The sequence below is a fragment of the Salmo trutta genome, chromosome 36, assembly GCF_901001165.1.
Source record: "Salmo trutta chromosome 36, fSalTru1.1, whole genome shotgun sequence".
Lineage (NCBI taxonomy): Eukaryota > Metazoa > Chordata > Actinopteri > Salmoniformes > Salmonidae > Salmo > Salmo trutta.
In genome coordinates, this window is record NC_042992.1 from 39,856,416 (window position 1) to 39,877,268 (window position 20,853).

Here is a 20,853-nt window from a genome sequence, read left to right on the forward strand (position 1 = left end):
AGAAAATGCAAAAGGAAAAGTGTAAGACGATTGATGGTAAATCAAGTGGAACCGGAGAAGAAAGAGGAAGAAGGACAAAATAAAAAGAAGAAGCCTGGCTGGCCTTTCTCTGAGTGGAACCCTCTCATGCCCCCCCCCCCCCCCCCCCCCCCCACTTGGGGGTGGGCCTGTGCCAGGTGGAGGAGCCGTGGGATTAGGAGCTGTTGGAGGAGCTGCAGAAGGTGCTGGAGCTGAAAACAGAAAGCAACTAGCCAAGACAAGAAGCAGAGCAAATGAGCAGAGAGAAAAAGAGGAAAGAGAACGTGAAGAAGAAGAGCTAGAGGAACATAGAAAAGAGAGGAACTGAAGACAAAAGCAGAAAACAGAGGACGGAGCAAGATGTGACGCTGAAGCCGAACACAGAGTAAAAGTAGAAAGAATGATGAGAGTGAACAGAAAAATAATAAAAGACAAGACAAAAATAATTGAAGACAAGAAGAAGGATAAAAAGAAAACCCCCCAAAAGAAGCCTGGGGGCATGTTACCAATAATACGCTACCCCAAACCCAAGGGAGGTAGGATGTTGGAAATGGAGGGACCATGGGATTTTGACGAAGTAAAAGTGATAGTGGGCGATGTCACTGAACCAACAAAAGATGCTGTGAGTTTTGAGGAAGAGGTAAAAGCAATCATCTCCACGCACAACCCCACCGTCAGAGAAATTGAAGAAATATTCCGCCGCTGCTTGAAATTTAAATGGAAGGACTATAAACACATGTGGGACCGCGATGTACTAGTGGTTAATCGTAGTGACCAGCCGGATGCAGGTTTTACCGCTATAAAGGCTGCTTTCCCCAAACACACAGACTGGCATAAAATCCATTCCACCAATCATTGAAACATGTTGTGACTACTTTGAAAGGGTGGAGACAGTCATCCTCCAACACTCAGGCCTGACGCGTGAACAAGACTCATGCAGCAGCCTATTGTGCCATGCTGTGGTGACAAGCCTGAGACAAGATCTGAAGACAGCTGTAACTACAACTTGCATTGCATGGGAAACAAAGCCACTGCCTGACATAAATCCATATATCACCCATGCGGAAAGACAGTTGAAGGAAAATGAAACTAAGGACGTAAAGACACTGAAGAATGCACAGCTGATGTACTACTCTGGAGGAGGAAGAGGACAGCGAGGAAATGGCGGCAACCATGGAAACCAAAGAGGCAGAGGAAGAGGAAGAGGCTGAGGGGCCCCTGCTGGAGCTGACGGAGGGAGAGACTGGAGCTGCTACAACTGTGGGAAGTTACAGCATTTCTCAAGACATTGTCATGGAGCAGGAGAAGGCCAAGGAGAGTGGCCGTCCCTACCTGTTGGCGTGCAGGTGGAAAACCCATTTGGAAGAGGAGGTGGATAAGGGGACTACCAAACATAGGATGAGGCAGAAACAGAAGAAGAAACAGATGAAGAAAAAAATGATGAAGAACCAGAAGAAACCTGTCAAATGCTAAAATTGACCACGAGTGGCTAATCTGCTTTTGTCATCCATACTGTTAGCCAAAGTACAATCGCTGGAAAATAAATGGGATGAAATAAAAGCACGTATATCCTACCAACGGGGACATTAGAAACTGTAATATCTTATGTTTCACAGAGTCGTGCTGAATAACGACATTAATAACATACAGCTGGCGGGTTATACACTCTCGGCAGAATATAACAGCAGCCTCTGGTAAGACAAGTGGTGGCGGTCTCTGTATATTTGTAAACAACAGCTGGTGCATGATATCGAAGGAAGTCTCAAGGTTTTGCCCGCCTGAGGTAGAGTATCTCATGATAAACTGTAGACCACATTATCTACCTAGAGAGTTTTCATCTGTATTTTTCATAGCTGTCTACATACCACCGCAGACCAATGCTGGCACTAAGACCGCACTCAACGAGCTGTATACAGCCATAAGCAAACAGCAAACGCTCATCCAGAGGTGGCGCTCATGGTGACCGGGGACTTTAATGCAGAAACTTAAATCAGTTTTACCTAATTTCTTTCAGCATGTTAAATGTGCAACCAAAGGGAAAAAAAACTCTACACCACCTATACTCCACACACAGACACCTACAAAGCTCTCCCTTGCCCTCCATTTGGCAAATTTGACCATAATTCTATCCTCCTGATTCCTTAAATTAAAGTGACTCGGTCAATAAAAAAGTGGTCAGATGAAGCGGATGCTAAACTACAGGACTGTTTTGCTAGCACAGACTGGAATATCTTCCAGGATTCTTCCGATGGCTTGAGGAGTACACCACATCAGTCACTGGCTGTGACTGTACATACATACCCCAACAAGAAGCCATGGATTACAGGCAACATCCGCACTGAGCAAAAGGGTAGAGCTGACGCTTTCAAGGAGCGGGAATCTAACTCGGAAGCTTTTAAGAAATCCCGCTATGCCCTCCAACGAACCATCAAACAGGCAAAGCATCAATACAGGACTAAGATCGAATTGTACTACACCGGCTCCGACACATTCGTCGGATGTGGCAGGGCGAGCAAACTATTACAAACTACAAAGGTAAGCAAAGCCGAGAGCTAACCAGTGACACAAGCCTACCAGGCGAGCTAAATAACTTCTATGCTCGCTTCGAAGGCAAGTAACACTGAAACATGCATGAGAGCATCAGCTGTTCCGGACAACTGTGGGATCACACTCTCCGCAGCCGATGTGAGCAAGACCTTTAAACAGGCCAACATTCACAAGGCCGCAGGGCCAGACGGATTACCAGGATGCACTGACCAACTGGCAAGTGTCTTCACTGACATTTTCAACCTCTCCCTGTCTATAATACAAACATGTTTCAAGCTGACCACCATAGTCCCTGTGCCCAAGAACACTAAGGTAATCTGCCTAAATGACTACTGACCCATAGCACTCACGTCTGTAGTCATGAAGTGCTTTGAAAGGCTGGTCATGGCTCACATCAACACCATTATCCCAGAAACACTAGACACACTCCCATTTGCATACCGCCCCAACAGATCCACAGATGATGCAATCTCTATTGCACTCCACACTGCCCTTTCACACCTGGACAAAAGAAACACCTATGTGAGAATGCTATTCATTGACTACAGCTCAGCGTTCATCACCATAGTGCCCTCAAAGCTCTTCACTAAGCTAAGGACCCTGGGACAAAACACCTCCCTCTGCAACTAGATCCTGGACTTCCTGACGGGTCGCCCCAGGTAGTAAGGGTAGGTAACAACACATCCGCCATGCTGATCCTCAACACGGGGGCCCCTCAGGGGTGCGTGCTCAGTCCCCTCCTGTACTCCTTGTTCACTCATGACTGCACGACCAGGTCCGACTCCAACACCATCATTAAGTTTGCCGATGACACAACAGTGGTAGGCCTGATCACCGACAACAACAAGACAGCCCATAGGGAGGTCAGAGACCTGACTGTGTGGTGCAAGAACAACAACCTCTCCCTCAATGTGAGCAAGACAAAGGAGATGATTGTGGACTACAGGAAAAGAAGGACCGAGCACGCCCCCATTCTCATCGACGGGGCTGCAGTGGAGCAGGTTGAGAGCTTCAAGTTCCTTGGCGTCTACATCACCAACAAAGTAACATGGTCCAAGCACACAAAGACAGTCGTGATGAGGGCACAACAAAACCTATTCTCCCTCAGGAGACTGAAAATATCTGCCATTAGTCTTCAGATCCTCAAAAGGTTCTACAGCTGCACCATCGAGGGCATCCTGATGGGTTGCATCACTTCCCGGTATGGCAACTGCTCTGCCTCCAACCGCAAGGCACTAGAGAGGGTAGAAACCTGTCAAATGCTAAAATTGACCACCTTGTCAATCCAAAACCCCCTTATTGACATTTTAGTTAATAAACATAAAATTACATTTTTGGTGAACACTGAGGCTGTGGCCTCAGTCGTGAAAATGTCTGCCATGTCTGTCCCCCTTAACCTGTTGGGGTATAGGGGGCAGTATTTTCACGGCCGGATAAAAAAATTACCCGATTTAATCTGGTTACTACTCCTGCCCAAAAACTAGAATATGCATATAATTAGTAGATTTGGATAGAAAACACTCTAAAGTTTCTAAAACTGTTTGAATGGTGTCTGTGAGTATAACAGACTCTCCTTTATCTAACCACATTGTCCTATTTCAAAAAGGCTTTACAATGAAAGCAAAACATTAGATTATGTCAGCAGAGTACCCAGCCAGAAATAATCAGACACCCATTTTTCAAGCTAGCATATAATGTCACAAAAACCAAAACCACAGCTAAATGCAGCACTAACCTTTGATGATCTTCATCAGAAGACACTCCTAGGACATTATGTTATACAATACATGCATGTTTTGTTCAATCAAGTTCATATTTATATCAAAAACCAGCTTTTTACATTAGCATGTGACGTTCAGAACTAGCATACCCACCGCAAACCTCCGGTGAATTTACTAAATTACTCACGATAAACGTTCACAAAAAACTATTTTAAGAATTATAGATACAGAACTCCTTTATGCAATCACGGTGTCCGATTTTAAAATAGCTTTTCGGTGAAAGCACATTTTGCAATATTCTGAGTAGATAGCCCGGCCATCACAGGCTAGCTATTTTGACACCCACCAAGTTAGGCACTCACCAAACTCCGGTTTACTATAAGAAAAATTGGATTACCTTTGCTGTTCTTCGTCAGAATGCACTCCCAGGACTTCTACTTCCACACCAATGTTGTTTTTGTTCCAAATAATCCATAGTTATATCCAAATAGCGGCATTTTGCTCTTGCGTTCAAGACACTATCCGAAGGGTGACGCGCCGGCGCGTATTGTGACAAAAAAATTCAAAATATTCCATTACCGTACTTTGAAGCATGTCAAACGCTGTTTAAAATCAATTTTTATGTGATTTTTCTCGTAAAATAGCGCTAATATTCCGACCGGGAGACGTCGTTTTCGTTCAAAGACTGAAAATGTAAAATGGACTCTTCACGTGCATGCGCACACCCGTTTCATTGTTCTCAGATCGACCACTGTCCAAATGCGCTACTGTTTTTCAGCCAGGGACTGCAGAGTCATCATTCAACGTTCTGGCGCCTTCTGAGAGCCTATGGGAGCCTTAGAAAATGTCACGTTACAGCAGAGAACCTCTATTTTCCATAAAGAGGCTATAGAAGGCTAAGAAATGGTCAGAGAGGGCACTTCCTGTATGCAATCTTCTCAGGTTTTGGCCTGCCATATGTGTTCTGTTATACTCACAGACACCATTCAAACAGTTTTAGAAACTTTAGGGTGTTTTCTATCCAAATCAAACAATTATATGCATATTCTAGTTTCTGGGCAGGAGTAATAACCAGATTAAATCGGGTACGTTTTTTATCCGGCTGTGAAAATACTGCCCCCTATCCTAAACAGGTTAATGTAACCACATTGTCCGATTTCAAAAAGGCTTTACAGCGAAAGCAAAACATTAGATTATGTTAGGAGAGTACATAGACAAAAATAACCACAAAGCCATTTTCCTAGCATGGAGAGGCGTCACAACTTTATCGAGCAAAACATACATGTATTGTGTAACATGATGTCCTAGGAGTGTCATCTGATGAAGATCGTCAAAGGTTAGTGCTTCATTTAGCTGTGTTTTGGGTTTTTGTGACACATATACTTGCTTGGAAAATGGCTGTGTGGCTATTTTTGTCTATGTACTCTCCTAACATAATCTAATGTTTTGCTTTCGCTGTAAAGCCTTTTTGCAATCGGACAATGTGGTTACATTAAGGAGAAGTGTATCTTTAAAATGGTGTAAAATAGTCATATGTTTGAGAAATTGACATTATTAGATTTTTGATGTTTTGTATTTCCACCCTGCTGTTCCATTGGATGTTGGCTAGGCATTCCGCTAGCAGAAGGGCTATAGCCAAGAGGTTAACCGTTTCACACGTACCATCACACGGGTGTGATCATTCTACAGTGGTCCCTGAAGCATACGATCACACCTGTGTGATTAGAACGCTTATTTAGAATGCTTATTTAGAACGGCCAGTTTCGAATGACGCAACAATCAGCATTTGAGCTGGCCACACTTTTTTCAGAAACTATTTACACAAACACAGTCCTTACAAAGTTATGTCCATTCTGTGAGCAGTTTATTTTTGGATGCAATGTTCAGATATTCACAGAAGTATCTATAGTGTAACACAATCATCCAAACCGGAAAAATGTAGGCTACATTTGTCCTAGAGCTAACTGAGGAAAGATTGACGTAACACAATCGGTCATATTTTTATAACTCTCGGCTGACAAACTACAATTTGAATTAGCAAATAGCAATTACTATTTATAATTAATCACATCACGGGTGATTTCACCATTGATCGAAATAATTCAGTAAAACACTTTCTAGAAATCGAAGTAATCCGACGATAATTAGTTTCAGTGCGCAGCCATGCTTTTTTTGCCTCACAGAAACCAAAGATAATAAGAGAAGACAAGATGAGTTTGGTCTGTTTATAGTATGCATGTTGAAGGGATGTGTCGTCTACCATCGTTCACATCCCACCATTCACTTCCTGAAGTTCTCAAAAAATTTGTGAACCCTTACTCACCTCATTTTCTTATAGCATCTTTGGTCCGACAGACAATTATGTGAAACCCAGAATGCATTGTATGTCAACAAACATGGCTCACACATAGCTGGAATTAGCTTAGCTCATCATAATCAGTACAACCTTCAAAAAAGTATTTTACACACATAATATGTGCCCATTACAATCTATGCAAGAATTGGAATGCATGATTTATCACCGTTACTTTAAAACGTGAATAAAACAGTAAATATATCAATAATTACCACACAAAACATTTTCTGATAGTAATTTATTGATACAAATGGCGCGTGCCGGCAGTCAATCACATAACCTCTCACTCCCACTCTGAGCCATTTAGTATTGTTGTTTATGTATGTAGCTAGTGAGCTAAGCTGTAGCATTAGCAATGTCTTTCAAAAGGAGACAACTCACACATGCGGAAATTCTGTAGATTTTAAAAAATTCTGACAATGAGTCTGAAAGTCAGGAATCAGATTCTGACAGTGACAGTGAGGAGCTGCCCCCCAGCCATTGAGAACCCTGAATCTGAGGACCCCTTGTCCACTGACAAAGTCCCAGAAGATGCTGGTGGTGATGGAGGCAGACCTATAGTGGATGAAGTACAGGAGTTCTGTGGTAGCTGGAAGGCTGCCAGCCATTTCACCCCTCCTGGTCCTGCTGTTTGCTTTGATGTGTCCCAGTCTGGAGTGCAACGTCTCTTGCCATTTCTATCTGAGGCAGAGTGCTTCATGTTGTTTCTGACAGAGGAACTGGTGGGAGACATAGTAGAGACCAATCTCTATGCCTTGGAGCTACAGGAGAAGAGAGACAGGAGTGGGGGGGACAACCACAATTAGTGAAATGTATACCTTCCTGGTGACAGTCCTTCTCATGGGGAGAGTAAAGAAGATCTCCCTAAGAGAATACTGGAGCACAGATCCTATGTTTGCAACTCCCTTCTTTGCCACCCTCTTTTCCCAAGACCGCTTCCTAGTTCTGCTGCGATGACTGCATTTCGTCAACAATGCTACTGCCATCCTAAATGACCTGTTATACAAAATAAGAAACGTTCTTACCAGCCTGACAATAGCATTTGGTTGAGTCTTTGTGCAATACAAGAACCTATGCACTGATGAGTATGAGGGGCTTGGGGTGTCCGGGTCTGTGGTGATGACCATGCTGGCTCCTCATCTCAGCAAGGGACACACTTTGTATGTGGACAATTGTTACAGCAGTCCCACACTCTTCCAGCATCTGCTCTCCAACAGCACAGGGGCCTGTGGCACAGTCAGGTCAAACAGGAAGGGGATGCCGGCATTCGGATGCAGGAAGATGCAGAGAGGGGAGGCAGAGTTCAAGGAGAAGGGTCAACAGCTGGCAGTAAAGTGGCATGACAAACGAGACATCCATGTCCTCTCTACTGTCCATACAGCAACCATGTCAGCTACAGGGAAGGTGGACAACCTGACGTGAGATAGAAAAATCAAACCAGACTGCGTGCTTGACTATAATCTCAAAATGGGGGCAGTGAATAAGGCGGACATAATAAACAGCTTTGTGGAATACACTCAGAAAATGACCAAGTGGTATAAGAAGATATTTTTCCATCTGCTCGACGCAGCCCTCAATGGCCACATAGTTCACCACCAACTAACTGGTGAGATGATTACTGAACAAGGGATTTTTTGTAATTGGGCGTACAGTTCACATGCAAATCACATACAGAAACTATTAACCAAATAAGGAACTTACTTTGATAGAAACACAGCCTGGATTTGAAACAGGGTGTCTGTAGTGACGCATCTAGCACGGAGATGCTGTGCCTTGCGCCACTTGGGAGCCACTTGGGAGTCATAAGGCCAGGGTAGCTTCAAAATACAGCACAAGCCAATACTTCTCTGACCCAATTAGCATTGTTTTACAGAGCTAATAGAATAATGTAGCTAGCACATAAGCACGCTTGAATATAACACCATAAAGTTTATGAAATTAGTAACGTTACCTCGTGTGTCCGCGGTTATAAGGAATATACACAAATATATTATGCTCCATACGTACAGTGAGCTGCAGTACAAACGGTATAACACGACATACAGAAACTATTATAATGTAATAAGGCACTTACTTGGATAGAAATGCAGTCTGGATTTGAACCTGGATGTCTGTAGTGACGCCTCTAGCACTGAGACGCTGTGCCTTTGACAGCTGCGCCACTTGGGAGTCATAAGGACAGGGTAGCTTCAAAATACAACACATGCTAATACGTCTCTGATGCAATTAGCATTGTTTTCCAGAGCTAATAGAAGAATGTAGCTAGCTACCTAAGCATTGAGTATAACACTGTAAAGGTTATGAAATGAGTAACGTTACCTCATGTGTCCGCGATTATAAGGAATATACACAAAAATATTATGCTACAGTAGAAACGACATAACACGACATGCAGAAACTATTATAACATAATAAGGCACTTACTTTGATAGAAATGCACACATTTCCAAAGTTATTATTGGTAACGAAAACAACTAGGACTGCGATGCAGGCAACAGACAGACAATGTGAACACGTGTGTGCAGGATGTCTGCAGACTTGAACTGCACAAACAATTGAGAAGTGCTTGGAGAATTTTGTCCTGGTCAGAAATGTAAAAAAAATGAATTGGTCCGCAAAAGTAAAAATGACTAATTTTATGTGAATGTTCTTAGAAAATAAAAAACTTGTTAGAAACTAATTTGAAATGGACAAGTTGAAAACAGTCTATAAATAAAAACAGGCTGCGTGCCTTGGTTTGAGGGCAGCTCGGAAATGTACTACTGGAGGCGGGAGTAGCCATGGTGGGTTCACAGGAATAGCTACCGATGGACTAAACTCCCTTCCATACAGTCCCATCTCCCTTTGTCAGGGTATTACCTACCCACCCAAAGCTTGTGCTCTGTCCTCACTCATGTTCCCAGCATGCCTGTAAAATCCCTTTCACAGGATGAGACACCCATGTACAGGCTCAAAAAGCCGACCAATCAGCCTGTTACCAACTCTCAGTAAACTTCTGTAAAAAATGGTGTTTGACCAGATACAATTATATTTTACAGTAAACAAATTAATGACAGACTTCCAGCACGCTTATAGGGAAGGACATTCAACAAGCACAGCACTTACACAACTGACTGATGATTGGCTGAGAGAAATGGATGATCAAAATATTGTGGGGGCTGTTTAGTTAGACTTCAGTGCGGCTTTTGACATTATCGATCATAGTCTGCTGCTGGAAAAACGTATGTGTTATGGCTTTACACCCCCTGCTTTATTGTGGATAAAGAGTTACCTGTGTAACAGAACACAGAGGGTGTTCTTTAATGGAAGCTTCTCCAACATAATCCAGGTACAATCAATACTTCCCCAGGGCAGCTGTTCAGGCCTCTTACTTTTTTCAATCTTTACTAACAACATGCCACTGACTTTGAGTAAAGACAGTGTGTTTATGTATGCGGATGACTCAACGCTATACACATAAGCAGCTTGTCACGTCCTGGCCAGTATAAGGGTTAATTAGTATTGTAGTTTGGTCAGGACGTGGCAGAGGGTATTTGTTTTATGTGGTTCAGGGTGGTGTGTTTGTTTAAAGGGTGTTTGATTTAGTATTTCCGGGGTTTTGGTTTATGGTCTAGGTTTATGTATGTCTATGTGGAATCTAGTGAGTGTATGTCTATGGGTGATTAATTGGGGTTGGGACTCTCAATTGAAGGCAGGTGTTTTCTCTTTGCCTTTGATTGAGAGTCCCATATATTGGGGTGTGTTTGTGAGTCGTGGGTGATTGTTCTGTGTTAGCCTTGTGCCTTACCAGACTGTTTTGTTGTTCGATCGTTCGTGTTTTTTGGTTATTTTTGTATGTTCATTTTGAATATAAATAAACAGCAAGATGGGCATTCACATACCTGCTGCGCCTTGGTCCTCCTTAACCGACGACAACCGTGACAGAATCACCCACCAACATTGGACCAAGCAGCAGAGGAAGGAGCAGAGGGACTTTGAGTTGGACTGGCGGGAGAAGTGGACCTGGGAGGAAGTTCTGGACGGGGCCGGACCTTGGCACCAGGCTGGGGATTATCGCCGCCCGCAGTGGGAAATTGAGGCAGCCAAGGCAGAGAGGCGGAGGTACGAGGCCATGGACGCGCTGAGGGAGAAGCACGAGAGGCACCCCCAATAATTTTTTTGGGGGGGGCACACGGGTAGTTTGGCTAAGCGTAAGAAGAGCCGGAAGCCAGCTACCCGTGGTTATATGGAGGAGCGTATGGGGTGGAGAGCGCTATGTTTCGCTGAGGAGCGCACTATCTCACCCATACGCACGCACAGTCCGGTGCGAGTTATTCCAGCCCCTCGCAGGTGCCGTGCTAGAGCGGGCATCCAGCCTGGTAGGAGGATGCCTGCGCAGCGCATCTGGTCGCCGGTACGCCTCCGAGGACCAGGCTACCCAACTCCCGCTCTACGCACGGCTACCATCAGGCCCCTGCACAGCCCAGTCTGCCCTGTACGAGCACCCCGCTCGTACAGGGCTACTAGTTCCATCCAGCCAAGGCGGGTTGTGCAGGAGGTAAGATCAAGACCGACTGTGCGCCTCCATAGCCCTGGGTTTCCAGCTCCTGTCTCTCGTGCGAACCCGGAAGTGCGTCAACCCAGTCCGACTCGTCCTGTTCCCGCTCCCCGCACTAGCCTTCAAGTGCGTAAACCCAGCCTCGCCAGTCAACAGTCGTCGGAGCTGCCCGCCAGTCAACAGTCGTCGGAGCTGCCCGCCAGTCAACAGTCGTCGGAGCTGCCCGCCAGTCAACAGTCGTCGGAGCTGCCCGCCAGTCAACAGTCGTCGGAGCTGCCCGCCAGTCAACAGTCGTCGGAGCTGCCCGCCAGTCAACAGTCGTCGGAGCTGCCCGCCAGTCAACAGTCGTCGGAGCTGCCCGCCAGTCAACAGTCGTCGGAGCTGCCCGCCAGTCAACAGTCGTCGGAGCTGCCCGCCAGTCAACAGTCGTCGGAGCTGCCCGCCAGTCAACAGTCGTCGGAGCTGCCCGCCAGTCAACAGTCGTCGGAGCTGCCCGCCAGTCAACAGTCGTCGGAGCTGCCCGCCAGTCAACAGTCGTCGGAGCTGCCCGCCAGTCAACAGTCGTCGGAGTGGCCAGACTGCCCTGAACTGGCCGGAGTGGCCAGACTGCCCTGAACTGGCCGGAGTGGCCAGACTGCCCTGAACTGCCCGGAGTGGCCAGACTGCCCTGAACTGCCCCGAGTTGCCAGACTGCCCTGAACTGCCCCGAGTTGCCAGACTGCCCTGAACTGCCCCGAGTTGCCAGACTGCCCTGAACTGCCCCGAGTTGCCAGACTGCCCTGAACTGCCCCGAGTTGCCAGACTGCCCTGAACTGCCCCGAGTTGCCAGACTGCCCTGAACTGCCCCGAGTTGCCAGACTGCCCTGAACTGCCCCGAGTTGCCAGACTGCCCTGAACTGCCCCGAGTTGCCAGACTGCCCTGAACTGCCCCGAGTTGCCAGACTGCCCTGAACTGCCCCGAGTTGCCAGACTGCCCTGAACTGCCCCGAGTTGCCAGACTGCCCTGAACTGCCCCGAGTTGCCAGACTGCCCTGAACTGCCCCGAGTTGCCAGACTGCCCTGAACTGCCCCGAGTTGCCAGACTGCCCTGAACTGCCCCGAGTTGCCAGACTGCCCTGAACTGCCCCGAGTTGCCAGACTGCCCTGAACTGCCCCGAGTTGCCAGACTGCCCTGAACTGCCCCGAGTTGCCAGACTGCCCTGAACTGCCCCGAGTTGCCAGACTGCCCTGAACTGCCCCGAGTTGCCAGACTGCCCTGAACTGCCCCGAGTTGCCAGACTGCCCTGAACTGCCCCGAGTTGCCAGACTGCCCTGAACTGCCCCGAGTTGCCAGACTGCCCTGAACTGCCCCGAGTTGCCAGACTGCCCTGAACTGCCCCGAGTTGCCAGACTGCCCTGAACTGCCCCGAGTTGCCAGACTGCCCAGACTGTCCCGAGTTGCCAGACTGCCCAGACTGTCCCGAGTTGCCAGACTGCCCAGACTGTCCCGAGTTGCCAGACTGTCCCGACCTGCCAGACTGCACCGAGCTGCCAGACTGCCCCGAACTGCCAGAGTGGCCCGACTGCCTGGAAGGGCCAGAACCGGAGCCACCTCCTGATATAGGTGGGTTGGGGAGGGGGGGTGTAGCACAGTGCCGTCGTTGACGGCAGCCACCCTCCCTTCCCTCCCTTTAGTAAGGGGGAATTTTTTTTGTTGTTGTTTGGGTTTTTTGTTTTTTGTTTTAAAGGTGCTTCCGGGGTTAGCACCTTTAAGGGGGGGGTACTGTCACGTCCTGGCCAGTATAAGGGTTAATTAGTATTGTAGTTTGGTCAGGACGTGGAAGAGGGTATTTGTTTTATGTGGTTCAGGGTGGTGTGTTTGTTTAAAGGGTGTTTGATTTAGTATTTCCGGGGTTTTGGTTTATGGTCTAGGTTTATGTATGTCTATGTGGAATCTAGTGAGTGTATGTCTATGGGTGATTAATTGGGGTTGGGACTCTCAATTGAAGGCAGGTGTTTTCTCTTTGCCTTTGATTGAGAGTCCCATATATTGGGGTGTGTTTGTGAGTCGTGGGTGATTGTTCTGTGTTAGCCTTGTGCCTTACCAGACTGTTTTGTTGTTCGATTGTTCGTGTTTTTTGGTTATTTTTGTATGTTCATTTTGAATATAAATAAACAGCAAGATGAGCATTCACATACCTGCTGCGCCTTGGTCCTCCTTAACCGACGACATCTGTGACACAGCTACAGTGACTGAAATGACTGCAACACTTAACAAAGAGCTGCAGTTTCAGAATGTGTGGCAAGGAATAAGTAAGTCCTAAATATTTCCAAAACTAAAAGCATTGTATTTAGGATAAATCATAAAGTGTTACTCTGTCATATTAACAACACAATCAACAAGCCAGGTCCTACAGGCCCTAGTTTTGTCACACCTGGAATGCTGTTCAGTAGTGTGGTCAGGTGCCACAAAGAGGGACTTAGGAAAATTACAATTGGCTCAGAACAGGGCAGCATGGCTGGCCCTTAAATGTACATGGAGAGCTAACATTAATTATATGCATGTCAATCTCTAATGGCTCAAAGTGGAAGAGAGATTGATTACTTGTTTTTTGTAAGAAGTGTTGACAAGCTGAATGTACTGAAATGTCTGTTTAAACTACTAGCATACAGCTCGGACACCCATGCATACCCCACAAGCCATGCCACCAGAGGTCTCTTCACAATCCCCAAGTCCAGAACAGACTATGGGAGGCGCACAGAACTACATAAAGCCATGACTACATGGAACTATATTCCACATCAGGTAACTGACGCAAACAGTAGAATCAGACTTAAAAAACAGGTAAAAATACACCTTATGGAACAGCAGGTACTGTGAAGAGACACACAAAAAGGTACAGACACACGCATACGCACACAAGTGCTGGCACACTCACTCTACACACAGGTATATTGTAATATTGTATGGTTGTATTATACATTTTGTATTGTAGATATGTAGTGGTGTAATAATGTTATATACGGTTTTATCTTTTGTTTTATATCTAATGTAAGTGCCTTAATGTGTTTGGACCACAGGAAGAGTAGCTGCTGCCTTGGCTGCGCCACTCGGGAGACCAACAATATACACTGCTCAAAAAAATAAAGAGAACACTTAAACAACACATCCTAGATCTGAATGAAAGAAATAATCTTATTAAATACTTTTTTCTTTACATAGTTGAATGTGCTGACAACAAAATCACACAAAAATAATCAATGGAAATCCAATTTATCAACCCATGGAGGTCTGGATTTGAAGTCACACTCAAAATTAAAGTGGAAAACCACACTACAGGCTGATCCAACTTTGATGTAATGTCCTTAAAACAAGTCAAAATGAGGCTCAGTAGTGTGTGTGGCCTCCACGTGCCTGTATGACCTCCCTACAATGCCTGGGCATGCTCCTGATGAGGTGGCGGATGGTCTCCTGAGGGATCTCCTCCCAGACCTGGACTAAAGCATCCGCCAACTCCTGGACAGTCTGTGGTGCAACGTGGTGTTGGTGGATGGAGCGAGACATGATGTCCCAGATGTGCTCAATTGGATTCAGGTCTGGGGAACGGGCGGGCCAGTCCATAGCATCAATGCCTTCCTCTTGCAGGAACTGCTGACACACTCCAGCCACATGAGGTCTAGCATTGTCTTGCATTAGGAGGAACCCAGGGCCAACCGCACCAGCATATGGTCTCACAAGGGGTCTGAGGATCTCATCTCGGTACCTAATGGCAGCCAGGCTACCTCTGGCGAGCACATGGAGGGCTGTGCGGCCCCCCAAAGAAATGCCACCCCACACCATGACTGACCCACCGCCAAACCGGTCATGCTGGAGGATGTTGCAGGCAGCAGAACGTTCTCCACGGCGTCTCCAGACTCTGTCACGTCTGTCACGTGCTCAGTGTGAACTTGCTTTCATCTGGGAAGAGCACAGGGCGCCAGTGGCGAATTTGCCAATCTTGGTGTTCTCTGGCAAATGCCAAACGTCCTGCACGGTGTTGGGCTGTAAGCACAACCCCCACCTGTGGACGTTGGGCCCTCATACCACCCTCATGGAGTCTGTTTCTGACCGTTTGAGCAGACACATGCACATTTGTGGCCTGCTGTAGGTCATTTTGCAGGGCTCTGGCAGTGCTTCTCCTGCTCCTCCTTGCACAAAGGCAGAGGTAGCGGTCCTGCTGCTGGGTTGTTGCCCTCCTACGGTCTCCTCCACGTCTCCTGATGTCCTGGCCTGTCTCCTGGTAGCGCCTCCATGCTCTGGACACTACACTGACAGACACAGCCAACCTTCTTGCCACAGCTCGCATGGATGTGCCATCCTGGATGAGCTGCACTACCTGAGCCACTTGTGTGGGTTGTAGACTCCGTCTCATGCTACCACTAGAGTGAAAGCACCGCCAGCATTCAAAAGTGACCAAAACATCAGCCAGGAAGCATAGGAACTGAGAAGTGGTCTGTGGTCCCCACCTGCAGAACCACTCCTTTATTGGGGGTGTCTTGCTAATTGCCTATAATTTCCACCTGTTGTCTATTCCATTTGCACAACAGCATGTGAAATTTGTTGTCAATCAGTGTTGCTTCCTAAGTGGACAGTTTGATTTCACAGAAGTGTGATTGACTTGGAGTTACATTGTTTTGTTTAAGTGTTCCCTTTATTTTTTTGAGCAGTATATTTACCATATCATATGGAGACAAACCTTTTACCTTATCATAAGTAGACATAATTGCACATTATTAAATCCTTCCAATAGAAATAAAAAAAAGAAATTTAGTTACGAATTGAACTTTAATTAAATGAGTTGACTCTTCACATGGGTTGATTACACTGAACAACAACAACTGAAAGGGAATATTGAATGTTCCCCAATGATCCATCGCATCTCTAAAAGGATAGTCTACAAACCTAAAGCTTTGGTTGTCTTCCTCTCAGGCTTCCATGTCTTCTCCCTGGACCTCATCAATGTCCACCTCTTGAACATCAGACTGAGTCCTCATCTTCACTGTCACTTACCAACTGTGTTGAGGATGGCTCGTTGTCAGGCTCAAAAAGCATCAAATTTGCCCCGATGGCCACCAATTTTTCAACCCTTGTATTGGTCAGCCTGTTGTATGCTTTGGTGTGTGTGTTCCCAAACAAGGACAAGTTGTGCTCTGAGGCTGCTGATGTTGGTGGGATTTGGAGGCAACAGGGGAAAGAGCCTCAGATCCACAAAGTCCCTTCCAACATGGCTGATGAGATGTTGGCATGACTGCCATATTGCATCTCCACCCCAAAGCCCTTGCTTGGAAGTGTACTTCGCCAGACTGCCAAGAACCTTGCCCTCATCCAGGCCAAGGTGGCGAGACACGATAGTGATGACACCATAGGCCTTATTGATCTCTGCACCAGACAGGATGCTCTTTCCAGCATTCTTGGGGTCCAACATGTACGCTGCGGCGTGTATGGGCTTCAGGCAGAAGTCGTCACGCCTTTTGATTTATTTCAGAACTGCAGTTTCTTCTGTTTGGAGCAACAGTGAAGTGGGCAGGGCAGTATAGATTTCTTATCTTACATCTGCAAGCAGAGTCTGAACATCAGACAGGATGCCATTGTCTCCCTCAATCTGTGCAATGGCTACTGCAATAGGTTTCAAGAGTTTCAGGCTGCTTACCACTCTCTCCCAAAATACATCATCCAGGAGGATCTTCTTGATAGGGCTGTCCATATCAGCAGACTGTGATATGGCCATTTTCTTGTAGAGACTCCTTCCCCTCCAGGAGACTGTCAAACATGATGACAATGTGGTTCTCTTATTCTTCTCACTTTACTTGGTGAGGTAGATTGCTGCTATAACTTGATGACCCTTCACATACCTAACCATTTCCCTGGCTCTCTTGTAGAATGTATCCATTGTTTTCATTCCCATGATGTCCTTGAGGAGCAGATTCAATGCATGACTCCTCCACTTTGGACCATGCATCCTTCATGTTTGCAGCATTGTCTGTCACCAATGCAAATACCTTCTGTGGTCCAAGGTCATTGATGACTGCCTTCAGCTCATCTGCAATGTATAGACCGCTGTGTCTGTTGTCCCTTGTGTCTGTGCTCTTGTAGAGTACAGGTTGAGGGGTGGAGATGTATTTATTTATTCCTTGCCCAAGAACATTCAACCACCCATCAGAGATGATTGCAATACAGTCTGCTGTCTCTATGATTTGTTTGACCTTAACTTGAACTCTGAACTCTGCATCCAGCAAATTAGTAGATAAAGCATGTCTGGTTGGAGGGGTGTATGCTGGGCGAAGAACATTCAGAAATCTCTTCCAATACACATTGCCTGTGAGCATCAGAGGTTGAATAAGTTGCATACAGTTTGAGCAAGACATTCATCAGCATTTTTCTGGCTACATTCCTCCATTGAGTCAATGTTGTTATGTTGTTTAAGTGTTCCCTTTATTTTTTTGAGCAGTATATGTACAGTCGTGGCCAAAAGTTTTGAGAATGACACAAATATTAATTTCCACAAAGTTTGCTGCTTTAGATATTTTTGTCAGATGTTATTATGGAATACTAAAGTATAATTACAAGCATTTCATAAGTGTTAAAGGCATTTATTGACAATTACATGAAGTTGACACAAAGAGTCAATATTTGCAGTGTTGACCCTTCTTTTTCAAGACCTCTGCAATCCGCCCTGACATGCTGTCAATTAACTTCTGGGCCACATCCTGACTGATGGCAGCCCATTCTTGCAGAATCAATGCTTAGAGTTTGTCAGAATTTGTGGGGTTTTTTCCGGATGCCCCAAACAATCGGAAAGGATATTCATCAGAGAAAATGACTTTACCCCAGTCCACAGCAGTCCAATCCCTGTACCTTTTGCAGAATATCAGTCTGTTCCTGGTGTTTTTCCTGGAGAGAAGTGTCTTCTTTGCTGCCCTTCTTTGACACCAGGCCATCCTCCAAAAGTCTTCGCCTCACTGTGCGTGCAGATGCACTCACACCTGCCTGCTGCCATTCCTGAGCAAGCTCTGTACTGGTGGTGCCCCACTTTCTTGGGTTCCCTGAAGCCTTCTTCACAACAATTGAACCGCTCTCCTTGAAGTTCTTGATGATACGATAAATGGTTGATTTAGGTGCAATCTTACTGGTAGCAATATCCTTGCCTGTGAAGCCCTTTTTGTGCAACGCAATGATGACGGCACGTGTTTCCTTGCAGGTAACCATGGTTGACAGAGGAAGAACAACGATTCCAAGTACCACCCTCCCTTTGAAGCTTCCAGTCTGTTATTCGAACTCAAACAGCATGACAGAGTGATCTCCCGCCTTGCCCTCATCAACACTCACACCTGTGTTAACGAGAGAATCACTGACATGATGTTAGCTGGTCCTTTTGTGGCAGGGCTGAAATGCAGTGGAAAAGTTTTTGTGGGATTCAGTTCATTTGCATGGCAAAGAGGGACTTTGCAATTAATTGCAATTCATCTGATCACTCTTCATAACATTCTGGAGAATATGCAAGTTGCCATCATACAAACTGAGGCAGCAGACTTTGTGAAAATTAATATTTGTGTTATTCTCAAAACTTTTGGCCACGACTGTACATGTATGTATTATTTGTAACGTTGTCCAGATAAACCAGAGTCAATATCTTAAACCTAGCTCAAATGTAAATATCTGGCTTTGTCAGTATGACTTTGGAGAATTGTTTATGACACAGTGAACTTATTTCATTTTAACAATTCCAGTTCCAGTTGGCAAAGCTAAAAGGGGATAAGATGGGGGAAAAAGATGGATTGGATCTGCAATAACTGGTGAGTAGGTTTTTGTTCATCGATTGTAAATAAGGATTTGACTGTGTGCTGGTATTGTCTTGATATTTTAGAAAGAATTACTTCTTACTCATGGCATGCTGCCACGACTTCTGCCGAAGTCGGTTCCTCTCCTTGTTAGGGTGGTGTTCGGCGGTCGACGTCACCGGTCTTCTAGCCATCGCCGATCCATTTTTCATGTTCCATTTGTTTTGTCTTGTTTTCACACACACCTGGTTTCAATTCCCTAATTACATGTTGTATATTTTCCCTCTGTTTCCTCCATGTCCTTGTCGGGAATTGTTTATGTTGTAAGTACTCGTGCCATGTGTTACTATTGCGCTACAGGTTTTGTACCCATGTGTTTGTTGTTTTGTATGCCGTTAGTTTTATATATTAAACTGCTCCGGCTATTCACCAAGTTCTGCTCTCCTGCGTTTGACTTCCCTGCCACCAGTTACGCACCCCTTACACATGCTAACTTCAATAATCTCTAAACTGCACACAGATACACTACCGTTCAAAAGTTTGGGGTCACTTAGAAATGTCCTTGTTTTTGAAAGAAAGCAAAAAGAATTGTCCATTAAAATAACATTAAATTGATCAGAAATACAGTGTAGACATTGTTAATGTTGTAAATGACTATTGTAGCTGGAAACTGCAGATTTTTTATGGATTATCTACATAGGCGTACAGAGGCCCATTATCAGCAACCATCGCTACTGTGTTCCATTGGCACGTTGTGTTAGCTAATCCAAGTTTTGATCATTAGAAAACCCTTTTGCAATTATGTTAGCACAGCTGAAAACTGTTGTGCTGATTAAAGAAACAATAAAACTGGCCTTATTTAGACTAGTGGAGTATCTGGAGCATCAGCATTTGTGGGTTCGATTACAGGCTCAAAATGGCCAGAAACAAGACTTTCTTCTGAAACTCGTCAGTCTGTTCTTGTTCTGAGAAATGAAGGCTATTCCATTTGAGAAATTGCCAAGAAACTGAAGATCTGGTACAACGCTGTGTGCTACTCACTTCACAGAACAGCGCAAACTGTCTCTAACCAGAATAGAAAGAGGAGTGGGAGGCCCTGCTGCACAACTGAGCAAGAGGACAAGTACATTAGAGTGTCTAGTTTGAGAAACAGACGCCTCACAAGTCCTCAAGTGGCAGCTTCATTAAATATTATCAGCAAAAAACACCAGTCTCAACGTCAACAATGAAGAGGCAACTCCAGGAAGCTGGCCTTCTAGGCAGAGTTGCAAAGAAAAAGCCCTATCTCAGACTGGACAATAAAAATAAAAGATTAAGATGGGCAAAAGAACACAGACACTGGACAAAGGAACTCTGCCTAGAAGGCCAGCATCCCGGAGTCACCTCTTCACTGTTGACGTTGAGACTGGTGTTTCTAATTTCTAAGTGACCCCAAACTTTTGAACGGTAGTGTACATTAAAATGGTATTCATGAGTTCAGTAAGCTCCAAAAATCTCTTAGTACCACTTTAAAAATGCATACCCCATAACAGGGTTGTGGTCAATTTCAATTTAATAAATTGAAGATGTTAAAGGGATTGTTCACTTTTTTACACTTTATAGTCAGATGGCAAAAAAAAATTGGGACAAAGTTCAATGTTTGTGGCCAAGTCTCTTCAAGTTAATAGTGGACCATGGATTACAATTTATCTTGGCCCATAGTCTACTTTCAGGAAAAGGAACCATCTGACTGGCTATAAACTGTAAAAAAAGCTGTAAAAAAATGGTAACTATCCCTGAATTGAATTTACTAAATCAATCATTGCACATAGGGCATTAATGGTCAAGGATTTCTTATTAAACTGAATCTGATAAGCTTTTCACATAATTAAAAAAAA

At 45.3% G+C, this 20,853-nt stretch overlaps 1 long non-coding RNA gene across 1 annotated transcript; it reads right to left on the minus strand.

Annotated features, from left to right (window-relative positions):
• Window positions 1-7,358: 7,358 nt before the first annotated feature.
• On the minus strand, window positions 7,359-8,842 carry LOC115176259 (uncharacterized). Its single transcript, XR_003872202.1, has 4 exons — window positions 8,717-8,842; window positions 8,344-8,459; window positions 7,668-8,055; window positions 7,359-7,403 (listed from the first exon to the last, which is right to left on the minus strand). It is a non-coding gene; the product is annotated as an uncharacterized LOC115176259 (long non-coding RNA).
• Window positions 8,843-20,853: the final 12,011 nt, after the last annotated feature.